This window comes from Fukomys damarensis, unplaced genomic scaffold (assembly GCF_012274545.1).
Source record: "Fukomys damarensis isolate Sample0158 unplaced genomic scaffold, DMR_v1.0_HiC HiC_scaffold_39, whole genome shotgun sequence".
Classification (NCBI taxonomy): domain Eukaryota; kingdom Metazoa; phylum Chordata; class Mammalia; order Rodentia; family Bathyergidae; genus Fukomys; species Fukomys damarensis.
Window position 1 is genome coordinate 19,958,574 of NW_022900951.1, and position 15,525 is coordinate 19,974,098.

General features: G+C 41.7%; 1 pseudogene; it reads right to left on the minus strand.

Annotated features, from left to right (window-relative positions):
* Positions 1 to 8,094: 8,094 nt before the first annotated feature.
* On the minus strand, positions 8,095 to 8,291 carry LOC117284807 (annotated as a pseudogene).
* Positions 8,292 to 15,525: the final 7,234 nt, after the last annotated feature.

Sequence of the window (15,525 nt, forward strand, 5' to 3'; positions counted from 1 at the left end):
CTGGGGACGCTCTGCGGTGCACGTCCTCTCTTAGCAGCCCTTGCCCGCCTGCAGGAGCGGTGGGCCCCTAGCCACTTCGGTGAGGGAGGGTTAAGAGGGCCGGGAAATGTTTTGCATCTTGCATACGTTGCGATGGGGAGCCGGGGACAGGGAGAGAGCTTTGCCATAGCTCCTTCTTATAAAAGTGATTAGATCTGCGCCAAATGACATCATTTTTTGTAAGGCAACTTGCAGTTCGTTATTGCGTCACAGTTCCACTTGGCTTATTGTACAGCAATTAGGCGTTTCAGAAATAAATTTCCCAGAGGTGGGAAAGATCATTAAAAATGGCATATAAATGCCGGATCTAAAAATGCTGTTCTGTTTCTGATTGCGTCAAAATAACATTTAGAGGGCAGGAATTTTTATGATTCGTTTTTAAACAAATCAGCTATAGAATTTTAGCTAATGATTTTTATATTTTATTTAAGAATAGGGCTGGGGATTTAGCTCAGTGGTTCCGCCGCCTGCCTTGCAAGCCCAAGGACCGCAGTTCGATCCCCGGTACCAAAACAATAAAAATAAAATTTTTTAAAAATAAAAATACACTAGGACTGTTTTGTAAAATTATGAAATCTCTTTTAGGAAAAATGTAGGTGCCAAATACACAGCTGGAAGATAAAGGTTCTACAACTAACCCATTGTTAGTTACCCATTGCCCATTTCTGATTAGGTCACCCATTCCCGATTCTGATCTTAGCAAATGAGGTATTTCTGTGTCCCCCCCCCCACCGCCACTCCCAGCCGTCATTTCCTCTCTAGACCCATATCCCATTGAACTTTCCTTAAGATGTGTGGCTAAAAGCGATCATTATCTCTTTCTAACAAACTTGAACATGCCATGTTTCCCAAGAGGTCAAAATAGCACACGGTGTACTGTTTTGCTGAAGTAGACTGTCGGGGAAAAAAAGAGAATCGTTTTAATCTTATGGAAATAGGGAAATAAACTTCCCTTTACTCACTGAAACTGTAAAATAAGGTTTTAAAATCTATAAACTGAAATTCCCAAGTTCACATTCTTTCCATCTTTTCCAATAGCCCTTTCAACATATTCATGTTCACTATTGTAAAATCCTTGCTTGTGTTTGTACCTATTACTACATGTCAAATTACCTCAGAATTCATCACCTTAAAACAACAAATTTAAAACTTAAACCATAAGCACTGGAGCTATAGCCGTAAGGCACTTTGCCTAGCATCTACAAAGCCCTGGGTCCAGTCCCCAGCACTATGAAAAAAATCAAACTAAAATAAACTTAAAAATCGTACAATTCAACTTCTGAACAATTGTTTTTAGACATCTAAATTTTTATTTTTCTACCTTAACAGACATATTTTGAGTTACACATTGCTTTGTGGAGAGGGGTACTGAAGACTGAACCCAGGGCCTTTGCACTGAGCTACATCCCCTGTCCTCAGTAAATTGCCCAAGCTGACCTTGAACTTTCCAGCCTCCCATAGTGCTGGGACTATGTGTGCACACATCTGGCTGAGCTACACACGTATGTTGCACTGATCTGTCTGAAGAGGCTTCCTTCCTCATTCGACAGGAACTGAATGCTTCTGTGACCTATGTAGCATGTGTAGGAACAGTGATGTCATAGACATTGTGATCCCCGACACCCCCTATTATGACATTACGTGATCTTCTGTGCAGCTCTTCATATTTCATTATGTCCTGAGTTTGCTCTTTTGGGGGGGATATTTACGCTTCCTGAAACCAAGCCGCATCTTTCAGTCCATCTATACACAGTATTTACTTTTTTTTGGTACCAGGGATTGAACTCAAGTCACAGTATTTACTATGTAGACCCCCCCACACACACACACATTATCAGTAACTGTACTGATGCTTTGGTTTGTTTTGTTCCGTGGTACTGGGGGACCAACCCAGTCCTCAAACGTTCCAGGCAGGATGTCTACCACTGATTACACCCTTGGCCCTCACGTTTTTTTTAAAAAAAACGGATGTGTTATATACAGAAAGTCCAGTACCTTAAGAGAACGTTTCGCTCCTTCAGTATTAAGGAGAGTAAAACTAGCTTGTGGGAGCCGGGCCATGGCCCTCTAGGAGTTTGACATTTAAAATGAAACTTCTTCACCTCTACACTCAGGGCATTGATACAATCTGTAACATTCTAGGACTCTGCTTGTTAAACTTGTTGCTGCAAAGGAAGAAACTCAAACAGACAGCCATAGATCTGATGTTCTTTGCAAAGAGTCAGAAAATCCGGTCTTTGCATAAAAGATACAAATAGTTGCTTGGTGCTTCCTGTTGATGTGAACCTATAAAAGGAGCTGTTTCTGTGAAATAAATCAGACTTCTCTTCGTCTCCACTCAGGCTTGAGTGTTCTTTCCTTTCTCAATCCTCACTCCCCGACTCAGGCATGTTCGTGTTGTGACGGCTGGACCGCTACACTACCTCAACTAAATAGTCCCTTCCGCACCTGCCTTCAGCAGCCAGGTGCTGCTTAACAACAGTGGTGATCTGAGAAACACTCAGCAGGCAGTTCCATCAGTGGGAGGTGCGCGGACTTCTTAGAGGCAGACTTACACGAACACAGATGCTGCAGATCAGTTACTCAACGTGGCTCTAGATGCAATCAAGAGACTCAGTACACTGCTGCTGCCAAGGTAACCCAGCATAATGTTTTACAGTCAGCTGTTTTTATATATAGGAGTATAAACAATGATAAAACATACAGAATAGTGAATATACAAACCATTAGCACAGTGGTTTATTATTGTTCCCAGGTATTGTGCACTGTGCATCTTTCATAGGGCCAGCAGCATGGGTTTATTTACACCACCATCACCACAAATACCTAAATGGTGGTTGCACTGAGCCACCACTTTAGGCTACAACATCGCTAGGCAAAAGGAATTTTTCAGCTCCTTTATAGTCTTAGGAGACCACAGATCACACATTCTGACCTGGACTGAAATGTGCTTCTGCAGCACAGGTCTGTAATACTTTTCACACCAGTTATTGCAAAGTAATGGGAGTTTCCTAAATTCCTTGAGGCCATTGTTTCACAATGGAAGAGACCCACAGGGCAGGTGGAAGCTATCTTTTCTTAGCTCTCTAGCCAAAAGAATTTGTGAATACACATTCCTCAATTGCTTTTTAGCCAGCAAGAAGTCTGATGTCCAAAGGCGTGTTAGAGGCTTTAGAATGGTGGTGTGGGAAGGTTTCCTCCCAGGATTTAAAATACTATATTCCCTCTGGGCATGGGTGGCTCATCCCAGCACTCAGGAGGCTGAGGTCGGAGGACCACTGCTAGTTCAAGGCCAGCCTGAGCTACATAGTGAGTTTAAGACCAGCCTGAACTATATGGTGAGACCCTGTCTCAAAACAAAACAAAAACAAAATAAAATACTGTATTCCCTCCGCCTCTCTCCTTTATTTTGTTGTTTTGTGTTTTAATTAGTTGCAGCTTTTGAGCCAGGGATGGTGATACACACATGTAATACCAGCAGTGGGAAAGCTGAGTCAGAAGGACCCCAACTTCAAGGCCATCCTGTGCTACCTAGAAACTTTGTTAGTCCCCTGAGGCTGGAGATTCACAAGTTCAAGCCCAGCATGGGCAATTTGCAATTTAGTGCTTTAGCGAAACTCTGTCTCGAGGGGGGAGGGGTATGTAGCTCAGTGCAAAGCCCTAGATTCAATCCCCATTACATACCTACATTCCTACATACAAATTGAAGCTTTGAGATGTGATGAAGACAAACCTGTAATATGAGCTATTCAGGAGATCAGGCTGGAGAATTGCAAGTTCTGAGGCCAGCCTGGGCAATTTAGCAAGATCCTGTCCCAAGAATAAGATAGAGCCAAATTAAAACTCCTTTAAAAGGGGACGGGGATTTGGCTCAGTCGTTCTGCCGCCTGACTCACAAGTGCAAGGGCCTGAAAAAAATTCCTTTGAAAGAAGAATAAAACAAAAGGGTGGGAATGTAATTCAGTGGAGAGCATTTGCCTACCATGCCCAAGGCCCTGGGTTCGATTCCTAATACCCCCCCCCAAAAAAAATGCGAAATCTAGTCTACGGTAGTTGACATAGTAATAACTTTTTAGGTAACTAGTGCCTCACCACTCTAATGAAGCTGTGCATGCATTGTTGCTCCCCTTGAAAATTATTTTGCCAAGAGCCAGGGATGTAGTTCAGTAGCACCGCGCCTGGCTGGCAAGTGCAAGGTCCTGAGTTTGATCACCAGTACGGGGGGAGGGGGGGAGAGAAAAGAAAAAAATTGTCTTGCCAAGTACTCAATAATACCTTAGCTGATTAGAAATTTTAAGGCATGTTGTGGGATCCAGTCTACCTCAGACCATCAGGTCCCAGTGGTATCCTCAGAATCAGTACCAACTTTTACAGATCCACACCAAGCCCTAGGCACTAACATAGACTAACATGACAGTTGCTATCATCCTAAACATTATATCTCGGTTTCTACCCTAGATAGAATTTTCAAAACACAATCTGAAAGAAATAATTAAAAAAAACACAATCTGAGAGTGCCCCAAATTTCCAGCCTTTTATGTTCATTAACAGCCAAATAGAATAACTTAGGGGTTGATGGTACAGCTCAATGGTACAACATTTGCCTACCACGCATGAGGCCCTGGGTTGGATCCCTGGCACACAATAATACTAATGATAATAATGTGAGCCCTATGTTCCATGACTAATGGGAAATTGGTGTCTTTAATCCGAGTTGGAGAATTCCCACCTGGTGCTTAAACATGTTGGTAATTGCTGATTATTTTTCAATTAGACTCCCTCTTTTTAGCTTCCTTGCTATCCTCTGGCTTCTGGTCTTTCTCTACCTCTCCACATTCCCCAACTCTATCTACCTCATTTTCCTAGGCAAAGCAAAAACCTAAAGAAATCACACATACCCTACTGGGTATGGTGGTGCACACTTGTAGTTCCAGCACTCAGGAGGCTGAGGCAAGAGGATTGCAGTGAGTTCGAGGCCAGCCTGGCTACATAATGGTTACAAGGCCTGTCTGAACTGCATAGCTCGACCCTGTTAAAAAAAGAAAGGAAGGAAGGAAAAGAAATCACACATCAACTTCAATTTCTTTAAACAGATTGTGGCAAAAACAAAACAAAATACCTAGATCGTGGCTTTTAGAGACCTCTACACAGGGATTTCCTGACTGGTCATCTCTGAGTCAAATCTGTAGTCATTTGGTGGGAACCCTTGTTTCCTATCTGCCCTCTTCTTCTTCCCCAACCCCACCAGGCCCAGGTCCACCCCTGGGGCTCAGCTCTAGAGGACAAAAATCCCTAAACATCCAAAAGGTAAGTGCAAACATAAGACAAACAAAACAGCCTGCAAAGGAGACATGCACGGAACAGAGCATGCCTGAAAGATGTACATGTGTATTATTTGACTAGGACAGAGAGCAAACCCTTATTGCCATCTCCAGTCACGAGGCCCAAGTCCATCACCGTGGGCGGAGCTCAGGAAACAAAATCCCTAAAGATCCAAAGATGGGTGCAAACATAAAATAAGGCAAAGCAAAGACAATCTGCAAAGGAGTCGCTCCTGGAACAGGATGTGCCTGAAGTATGTACGTTTGTATTATTTCACTAGAACATGAAGCTCCCCCAAGAAAACAAATTCCTTGAAGGCCAGCAGAGTGGTACTAACTTAGTGACTTAGAGAGACCTGTCTCAAAACAAGACAAAACAATTTTTAAAGGTTTGGGAATGTATGTAGCAAAAAAAAAAGAGTGGGGGTCTGGGGATGTAGCTCTGTTGGAAACCCTAGGTTTAATCCCCAGCACTGAAAAACAAAAAAAAACTTGATTTATGTCTACATCGCTGAGAAGATGCAACATGATTTGTCCTTGGAACCCAGCACTTCACTCTTTCTCTTCCAACTCTAAAGCCCTAGCAAGCAAATGCGACTGGCAGTTGTGAGAATAATTATATGCTCCCCTCCGCCGCCAACCATGAAAGGCTTTCCGACCTGGTCTCTCATGAATCTTCAAGGCATTAACGAGAAATCAAAATGTAAAAAAGAGTCTTCAATACACTGTGACAGGTTTAGGCAACGTGGGAGGTTAGGACATAAGCCAGACTGGGAAGAGTCGGACAGTGATCTGGGAATCCAGTCCAGAGAGAAGAGGGAGAAGAGGCGCAAAAGGCATCCACAGAGCTGTGTGCTCCAGGCTTTGGCAAAGACAGCAGGGGCGTTAAAGACGCAGGGTTACAGCCTGGACAGCCGGGCAGACCAGGAGAGGGAAGGAAGCCAAAGGTCAGGCGGCTTCTGGGGGTAGACAGGGCAGCCAGGGCTACTACCCTCCCCTTGTTCTCTTTCCATGTGATTACCATGGTGAATAATCTTCATATTGTTGCATTTTTATTCATGTTTAATTTTATTAATGACTAGTTCCTAATCTCCTGCACTCATTTACGTATTTGTTCCATAAGTACTGTATTTATGAGCAGCTGCTACATGTCAAGTCCTGTTTTTTGGTTTGTTGCTGTTGTTATTTTGTTTTTTTGAGATAAGGTCTCACTATGTAGCCCAGGCTGGCCTCAAACTCTCTGCCTGCCTCCGCCTGCCTCAACTCCCAAACTGCTGGGATTACAGGTGTGCGCCACTGAGCCCAGCTCTTAAATCTTGTTCTATGCACTGGGGATCTATCAATATACAAAACATGAAATTCCTTGCCCTCTTATAGTTTACATAAATCAGGTAATAAAATAAGCAAACTGTGTGGCCTATTTGAATGTGCTAAATGCTATGGAAAGAATGGAGAGGGGATTCCATTTTTAACTAGGATGATCAGGATGGGCGATGTCATTTGAGGAGACTGTATAAAGTCTTGTAGGCCTTTCTTTGTTCATCCCTTTTTACTTTTCTTTTTGAGACAGCATTTCTCTAAATTGCCCAGGTTGGGCTCCAATTTGCAATCCTCCTGCCTCGGACTCCCAGAGTGCTAGATTTCCTAATATAGGGATAAAGGGAAAGAGAGGAGTCAAAGATGATGCCGCAGTTTCTGGTCTGGGTAGCTGGAGGGACAGATTTGTGGCTTTCTAAGATGTGGAAGATCTCAAGCAGAGAAACAAAAAATAAGAACCAAGTTGGGTTATGTAAAGGTGCAAATTTCCAATGATGAATGCCATTATATTGGGTACCTTAAATGTACCAATAAAATTAATTTTAAAATAAAGAAAGAAAGAAGAAGAGAAGCAGGTTGATGGGAGTAGGAGAGGAAGAAGAAAGCGCAAAGACCAGGTAACCACAATCCCACCAGGGATGGGGAGCCCTCCTGGAGAACAGAGGGAAGTAGTCTATAAGATCAGAGTGTGGGATGCTACCCACTGTCAACATAAGACACGACCACTGTCACCATGTACTGGGATGTTCTTACTTAGGGCTTTTTATTTTCTGTTTTCAATTTTTAGTTTTTATTGGTACGTGTTTGCAGTACATAATAATTACACTCCTCATGGGGAGTTAGTACATGTATATAACACTTCTTAATTCTTTGTTATCCTTTTCCCTCTTCCCCCCCACCCTCCTTCCCTCTCTTGGTCCCCTTTCCTTTTAAAAAAGATCTGTCTCCCTATTTCCTATTTTATTTTGCTCTGTATTCACTGAATATACTTACTTTGAAACCTAGTGGAGACAATACGCCCTTGTGAATGAAATTTTTAAAAAAAGTGCATTTTAAAAACAAGCTAATCATGTTCTGTGCTCATTATAAATCAATAAAAATGAGACTATGCTTCATAAGCCTCAAAATTCAAGCTATATGTTCAAGAAGTATTTATGACATTACCAAGGGGCTGAGTGTAACTGGAGCTAGGACTGGGCCTTGGGAAGCACAGTATGAGGGAATGCTTCAGAAGAAGATAGGGAACCATCAAGGAGATACAGAAGAAGTAGACTGGGAGATAAAATAGGAAGAGTGTGCTATGCTAAGCAGGGTAGAAAAGTTCTGCAGATGCTGAACATCTACTGTAGACAAAAAACAAAAAGAACTTCATTGTAACTGACTGCATTTACTTTGAAACACCACACAGATGGTGCCTATTCATAAACAAAAATATTAAAAAGATCAATTCTTAGGCTGGGGTGCAGCTTGGTGGTAGAGCACTTGCCTAGCATGCATAAAACCCCCGCACCACAGAAAAAAGTTAATCATCTTTAGGCACTTTATGTTTTCAATTAGCAACAATCACACCTATGATAAACATCATTGGCTATGATACTGCCACTGTGCAAAGCTTAGGCCCTTTATGGCCAATGAAAAATAACACTATACTTTAGAAGCCTCATGATACAAGCCACATATTCACGAATAGTGCACTTCAGATGTGGAGGTGAACACACACACACACACACACACACACACACACACACACGAGCGCGTCTGCCAAGGGTGAGTCCCAGAGTTCAGGGTAGTACCCATGAAGATTTGCTACACAGTGACACAATGGAAGGAAGTAGAAAAAAGTCTCCAGTAATTGCTTCTGCCAGCAGCACAACTTTAGGGTTTGGGAACTGTGGTTAAGGATAGAATCAGGATTGAATGTAGGCTCTGGGGTTATTTATTGGTGAAAAACAAAACAAAACAACAACTAACTTTAAAAAAAAATAAATCGCATAATTATCTCAAGACATAATTTCCTGGGCCGGGGATTTAGGTCAGCAGTTCGGTGGCCTGCCTTGCAAGCACAAGGACCCCACTTCAATCCCCGGTACAAAAACAAAAACAAAAAAAGACATAATTTCCTTGTAGATACAGGGCAGAGAGGGACAAGAGGGGAGTCAGTCTGGGTGCCTCAGCGCTCAGCGTTGGGTGGGGGAGCTGACCGAGCTGACCGGAAAGCCGGGGAAACCTTTGCATATGAATGCTGTCTGGGCCTGGCTGAAGGAGGTACGGCCTCAATGAGGGATAGTAGAATGGGAGGCACAGAGGAGGCAGATTCCTCTGGGATTGGAGGTCTCCATGCCCTCAGATGGCGGTTCTTCCCAAATTGATATGTAGATTCAAAATGATCAAGCCGGGCCTAGTGGCGCACGTCTGTAAGAGGATCCCTGCGAATTCAAGGCCAGCCTGGGCTACATAGAGTGAGTTCAAGGCCAGTCTGCACTACACAGCAAGACCCTGTCTCAAAAAACAAAACGGGGCCGGGGATTTAGCTCAGTGGTTCCTCCGCCTGCCTCGAAAGTGCAAGGACCCGAGTTTGATCCGATTCCAGGTACAAAAACAAAACAAACAAACAAACAAACAAAAAACCAGGGCGAGGGATTTAGCTCAGTGGTTTCACCAGCTGCCTTTCAAACGCAAGGTCCCAAGTTCGATCCTGGTACTAAACAAACAAACAAACAAATCAAAATGATTCCTATCAGGCTGAGAGTACAGTTCAGTGGTAGAGTTTGTGCTTAGCATGCACAAAGCCCTGGGCTCAACCCCTAGCACCAAGAAAAAGAAAAGGAAGTTATTCCTATCTAAAAACCAACAGGAATAGGTAGAGTTTGAGTTTGGCAAAATTAAAAAGTTCTAGATATCTGTTGCACAACAATGTGCATAGAGTCAATATTACTGTATTGTACATTTAAAATGGGTAAAGATAGTAAATTTTATGCTTTTTAAAAATTACAATTAGAAAATGAAACTAGCAAGGGTTTTTTTTTTTATATACAAATTGACAAGCTGATGCCAGGGATTTAGCTCAGTGGTCCCGGCGCCTGCCTCTCAAGCGCAAGGACCCCAGTTCAATCCCTGGTAACAAACAAACAAACAAACAACAAACTCCAAATACACTGACAGACAAGAAAATGGAAAATCAAATTACACGTTGTGAGAAAATTTTGCAAACTGTATATCTGATAAAGAAATTGTATTCAAAATGAAACCTTGGGCAGGGGATTTAGCTCAGTGGTTCTGTCACCTGCCTCGAAAGTGCAAGGACCCGAGTTCAATCCCTGGTACCAAAAAAAAAAAAAATTCAATTCCAAAATGAAACCTCATTAATCTGTATAACCAATATGCACTAATAAAAAAAGATGTGAGCTGGACGTGGTGGCACATGCCTGTAGTCCCAGAACTCAGTAGGCCTAAGCAGGAGGATCACCATGAGTTCAAGGCCAGCCTGAACTACATAGCAAGACCCTGTCTCACTTGATCTTAGCCGAAAGGCCAAGAAGAGAATTGGAGAAACCCACCCCCCAAAAAAAAAAAAAAAAAAAGAAAGAAAGAAAAAAGTGAACCATTAAAAAGGACTTGTATTCAAAATATAGAGAGAAATCTCACAATTAAAAAAAAATGGGCCAGGGATTTAGTTCAGTGGTGCTGTGCTTGCCTCGCAAGTGCAAGGTCCTGAATTCGATCCCCAGTACAGCAAAAAATAAAAATAAAAAGTAGAAAGATACATAGCTCAGTTGTAGAGCATGCATGAGGCTTTGAGTTAAATCCCCAGTACCGCCACCAGCATCAACAAAGAAAAGATGGGCAACTCATCTGAGTAGGCAGTTATCAAAGAAGAGATAAGAATGGCCAATAAGCCCTAGAAAAGATGCCTATACTGGAAGGGCTGAAATAAGAGAAGCCGGTTATAAATGTTAGCCAGGATTCAGTGATGCTAGAGCCCTTGCACATTAATGTGGAAATGAAATGGTGCAGCCTTTTGAGGAGTTTATTTTACATTTTGTCCCAAATGGCTGTTGAATTTATTTGTTTGATCAGTAACAGTCCTGGTCAAAGTTTACCTGGGCCGCCGGGGATTTAGCTCAGTGGCGCCGCCGCCTGCCTCCCAAGATCCTGAGTTCTATCCTCTGTACAAAAAAAAAAAAAAAAAAAAAAAAAAGAAAAAAAAAAAAAAAAAAAAAAAAGAGATAAACAAAAAAAAAAAAGCAAGCAAGAAAGAAGCTGGGGATATTTCACTTTCAAACTCATCCGAAGTACTTGCCTGTCATCTCTCTCTTCCCCCTTTCCCCACCTTCAGATGAATCATCTTTTTTTTTTTTTTTTGGTTTTTTTGAGATAGGGTCTCACTATGTAGTTGAGAATGACCTCGAACTCACTATGTAGGCCAGGCTGATCTCAAACTCACAGCAATCCTCCTGCCTCAGCCTCCCGAGTGCTGGGATTACAGGTGTATGCCACCATGCCTGGCTGTCTTCTTTTATTAATAATAATAATTTTTAAAAGCTGGACATGCTGGATGGCTCATTTCTGTAATCTCAGCTGCTAGGTAAGAGGTAAGAGGATAGAAAATTTGAGGCCAGTCTGGGCAGCTTAGCAAGACACTGTCTCAAATCTAAAAGGCTGGGGATGTAGCTCAGTGCTCCCTGGGTTCAATCCACAGGAGCAAACACACAAAATATTTCATGACACTTGGTAGAAGTTGGATTTACACAAACACACACACAAAAGAAACCGTCAACAGGACTGGGGATGTAGTTCAGCAGTACAGCGCCTGCCTGACAAGGGCGAGGTCCTGAGTTCAAATTCCAGTAACAACAACAAAAAGGAATCAATATTGCTGCCAGGGACTTAGCTCAGTGCTGCCACCTGCCTCACAAGTGCAAGGTACTGAGTTTGATCCCTGCTACACACACACACACACACACACACACACACACACACACACACACACACAAATTGCCTGCAAACCAGTTTACTGTAATCCTAGGAAACAGTTTAAATGTATCTCAAAATAATAAAAATAGATTTGCAATAGGACTAAGCAATTACACTAGATTTGTACCAGGCCGGGGATTTAGCTCAGTGGTTCTACCACCTGCCTCACAAGCACAAGGTACTGAGTTCGATCCCTGGTACCAAAACAAAAACAACAAAACACTACTTATGTACCCACAGACATGAAAATATGCTGTCATAAAAACTTGTACACAGCTGTAGATTAAATTCAGTGGTGCTGCACCTGCCTCCCAAGCACAAGGTCCTGAGTTCAACCCCCAGTACCAGAAAAGAAGATAGCAAAAACTTGTACAGAAACGTTCATTAGCAGCAGTATTATTCACAATAGCCCCAAAGTAGAAACAATCCAAATATCTGTTAATTGGTGAATGGATCAACAATACGTGATACGTAACTGTACTCAACAATAAGAAGGAATGGACTCATACATGACACAAGAATGAACTTTGAGGGCCAGGGATGTAGCTCAGTGGTGCTGCGCCTGCCTGGCAAGTGCAAGGTCCTGAGTTTGATTTCTTGTACAAAAAAAAAAAAAAAAAAAAAACCAGAATGAACTTCAAAACCCTTATTAAAAAAAAAACTTTATGATAGGGCTAGGTATTTAGCTCAGTGGCACCACGCTTGCCTGAATTTGATAGCCCATATGGGAAACAAACAAACAAACCCTTATGCTAAGTGAAAGAAGACATATGAAAAACATTGCAGGGGCTGGGGATTTAGCTCAGTGGTTCTGCCGTCCGCCTTGCAAGCACAAGGACCCGAGGTCGAACTCTGGTAACAAAACAAACAAACAAAAAACAAAAAAAACAAAAAAAAAGAAAAAAAGAAAAACATTTTGATTTTGATTTTGTTTACATTAAATGTTCAGAAGAAGGAAGTCTTTAAGACAGGGAGTCCATCCGTAATTTCCTGGGCTTGGAGAAGGGAACAGTGATTGATTGAAACTAGACACCAAATGATAGGTGGGGTACAGTACACTTGTAATCCTAGCACTTGGGAAGCTGAGGCAGAAGGATCACCACAAATTTGAGGCCAACCTAGACTACATAGTGAGCTCAAGGCCAGCCTGCACTAAAAAACAAAAACAAAAGGGCCTGGGATTTAGCTCAGCAGTTCGGTGGCCTGCCTTGCAAACGCAAGGACCCGAGTTTAATCCCTGGTACCAAAAAAAAAAAAAAAAAAAAAAAAAAAAAACCCCAAAAACAAAAAGAGAAAAGAATACACACCAAGTATCTTTTCGGTGTGAAGGAAATGTTTATAATCTGTATTATGGTGATGGCTGCACATCTGTAAATCACTAGCACTCATTCAATCCTATACTTAGAATCAGTGAATTTTTATAAAATATAAAAGCAACCACAATAAATCTGATTTTTTTTGAGATGGGGTCCCCTCTATATTGTCCAGATTGGCCTAGAACTCCCCATCCTCCTGCCTCAATCTCCAGAGTAGCTGAGATTACAGGTGTGGGATTATAGCTGCCTAATAAATCTGAATTTTAAAAAGAGTATACTCATATTTTGTTCTGAATCCCAGCTGTACCATTTACTAGATGTGGGATCTTGTATATGTTATTCAATCTTTCTAGAATTTAATACCCTCACCAGTAAAATGGGATTAATATTCTCTACTTCATTGGATTGTTGGGAGGATCAAATAAAGTTAGAACGTATTTAGTTTGGGCCGTAATTAACTTTTTATTTTATTTTATTATTTATTTATTTATTTTGGTTTCTTGAGACAGTGTCTCACTATGTAGTTAAGACTGCTCTGGAACTCACTGCATAGCCTTGGCTGGTCTCAAACTCGCAGCGATCCTCCTGCCTCAGCCTCTCAAGTGCTGGGATTACAGGGGTGCACCACCACGCCTGGCAACTTTTTTTTTAAAGAGGCGAGGTTTTGCTATGTTGCTGAGGCTGGCCTTGAACTAAACTCAAGCAATCCTCCTGCCCCAGCCTCCGAGCTGGATGAGCTTTCAGTATTTTTATTAATAATCATTTCCTGTCGTGTTTCTACTTCCAATAGGTTTCTGATGATAAAGCAGAAGGCAGGAGGATCATTGAGAGTTCCTGTACAGCCTGGAATACATAACGAACTCAAGGCCAGCCTACAATACAAAGATAGACCCTGTCTCAAAAAAAAAAGAACCACAAAAACCAAAATTCATCCTGTCAAACTGCACAATTCACTGGCTTTTAGCACATTTACAAAGGCTATGCAACCATCACCACTGCCTAACTGGAGTATTTTCATGACTTCAATTTTTTTTTTTTTGAGAGGGTATCTCACTAAATTGCTAATTTGTCTGCCTGAGCTCAAATTTTCCATCCTCCTGGCTCAGTCTCCCAGAGAGCTGGGATTACAGGTGTGCACCACCACACCAGGCTGGTGTAACTATTTAGAATGGAAAGGGATCTAGAGATGGGAGGAGACAGGAGGAAGAGGATGGGAAGGGAATAAAAAAGATCAAGATATGATATGTATATGTACCAAGTTTTAGCAATGAATGTATTTATTTTGTATTGTAAACATATACTAATAAAAATTGCAAAAAAAAGGTAAAATAAAGCCAAATAGACACTTCCACCCAAGTACCAGTTTGTAGTTTTCACCAGCCCTTATGCAATGAATATACTTACTAAAATGTAACTTCCTGTTTTAGGTAAATTGCTGTACCTAAAATTTACCATATAAAACTCAAATGCAGTCCAGGCATTGAGCATATGCCTGTCATCTCAGCGAGACTGGAGGCTGAGGCAGGAGGATCATGATCATACACAAGCCTATACTACACAGCAAAAACAAAACCAAACCAAACCCTATTCAGTTCAAATATTATTTAAATATTCAATGAGTGCAGATAACCTAAACTATTTTTCTTTCAATTTTTGTTTTTTCGAGACAGGGTCTTGCTATTATATTGCTCAGGCTGGTCTCAAACTCACGTTCTTCCTGCCTCAGCCTCCCAGTGCTGGGATTATAGTCATGCACCACGATGCCTGACTCCACATAATCTATTTATTTTTTTTTAACGCGGTACTGGGGATTGACCCCAGAGCCTTTGCACTGAGTTGCCACCCTCCCTTTATTTTGAAACAATGTCTCACTAAATCGCCCAGTCAGGACTCCAACTTAACACTCCTTCCTCAGCCTTCCAGAGTAGTGAAATTACAGGTGCGTGCCATCACAACAGGCTTCAAAAATCTTTAAAATTTACTACATTTTATTTTTATTTATTTATTTATTTTTGGTATCGGATATTGAACTCGACACCTTGCTCTTGCAAGACAGGCAGTGGAACCACTGGGCTAAATCCCGGTCCCTAAATTTTAATTTTTATTGGTACGTTTGTAGTATATGATTACATTCCTCCTAGGGAGCACATGTACATAACACATTTTAAATTCCTGGCCAGGTGTGATGGCTCAACGCCTAATATCGGGAGGTCAAGGTAGGAGTGCCACGAGTTCGAGGCCAGCCTGAGCTACATAGTGCGTTCAAGACCAGTCTGAATTACATAGCGTGACTCTGTCTCAAAAAAAAAAAAAGTTTAAAAAATTATTTTTTCCAGAGCTGGGGTTTTTAGCTCAGTGGTTCCGCTGCCTACCTTGCTAAGCGCAAGGTCCCCGAGTTCGATCCCCGGTACAAAAAATATATATATATATTTTTTCATTCCTTTCCCTCCAATAGTGATATACTGCTAATATTTCCACTAAAGAAGTGTTTTGTTGGATCTGCTAAAAAAAAAAAAAATAAATAAGAAAAAGAAAAAGAGGGCCGGGATTAAGCTCAG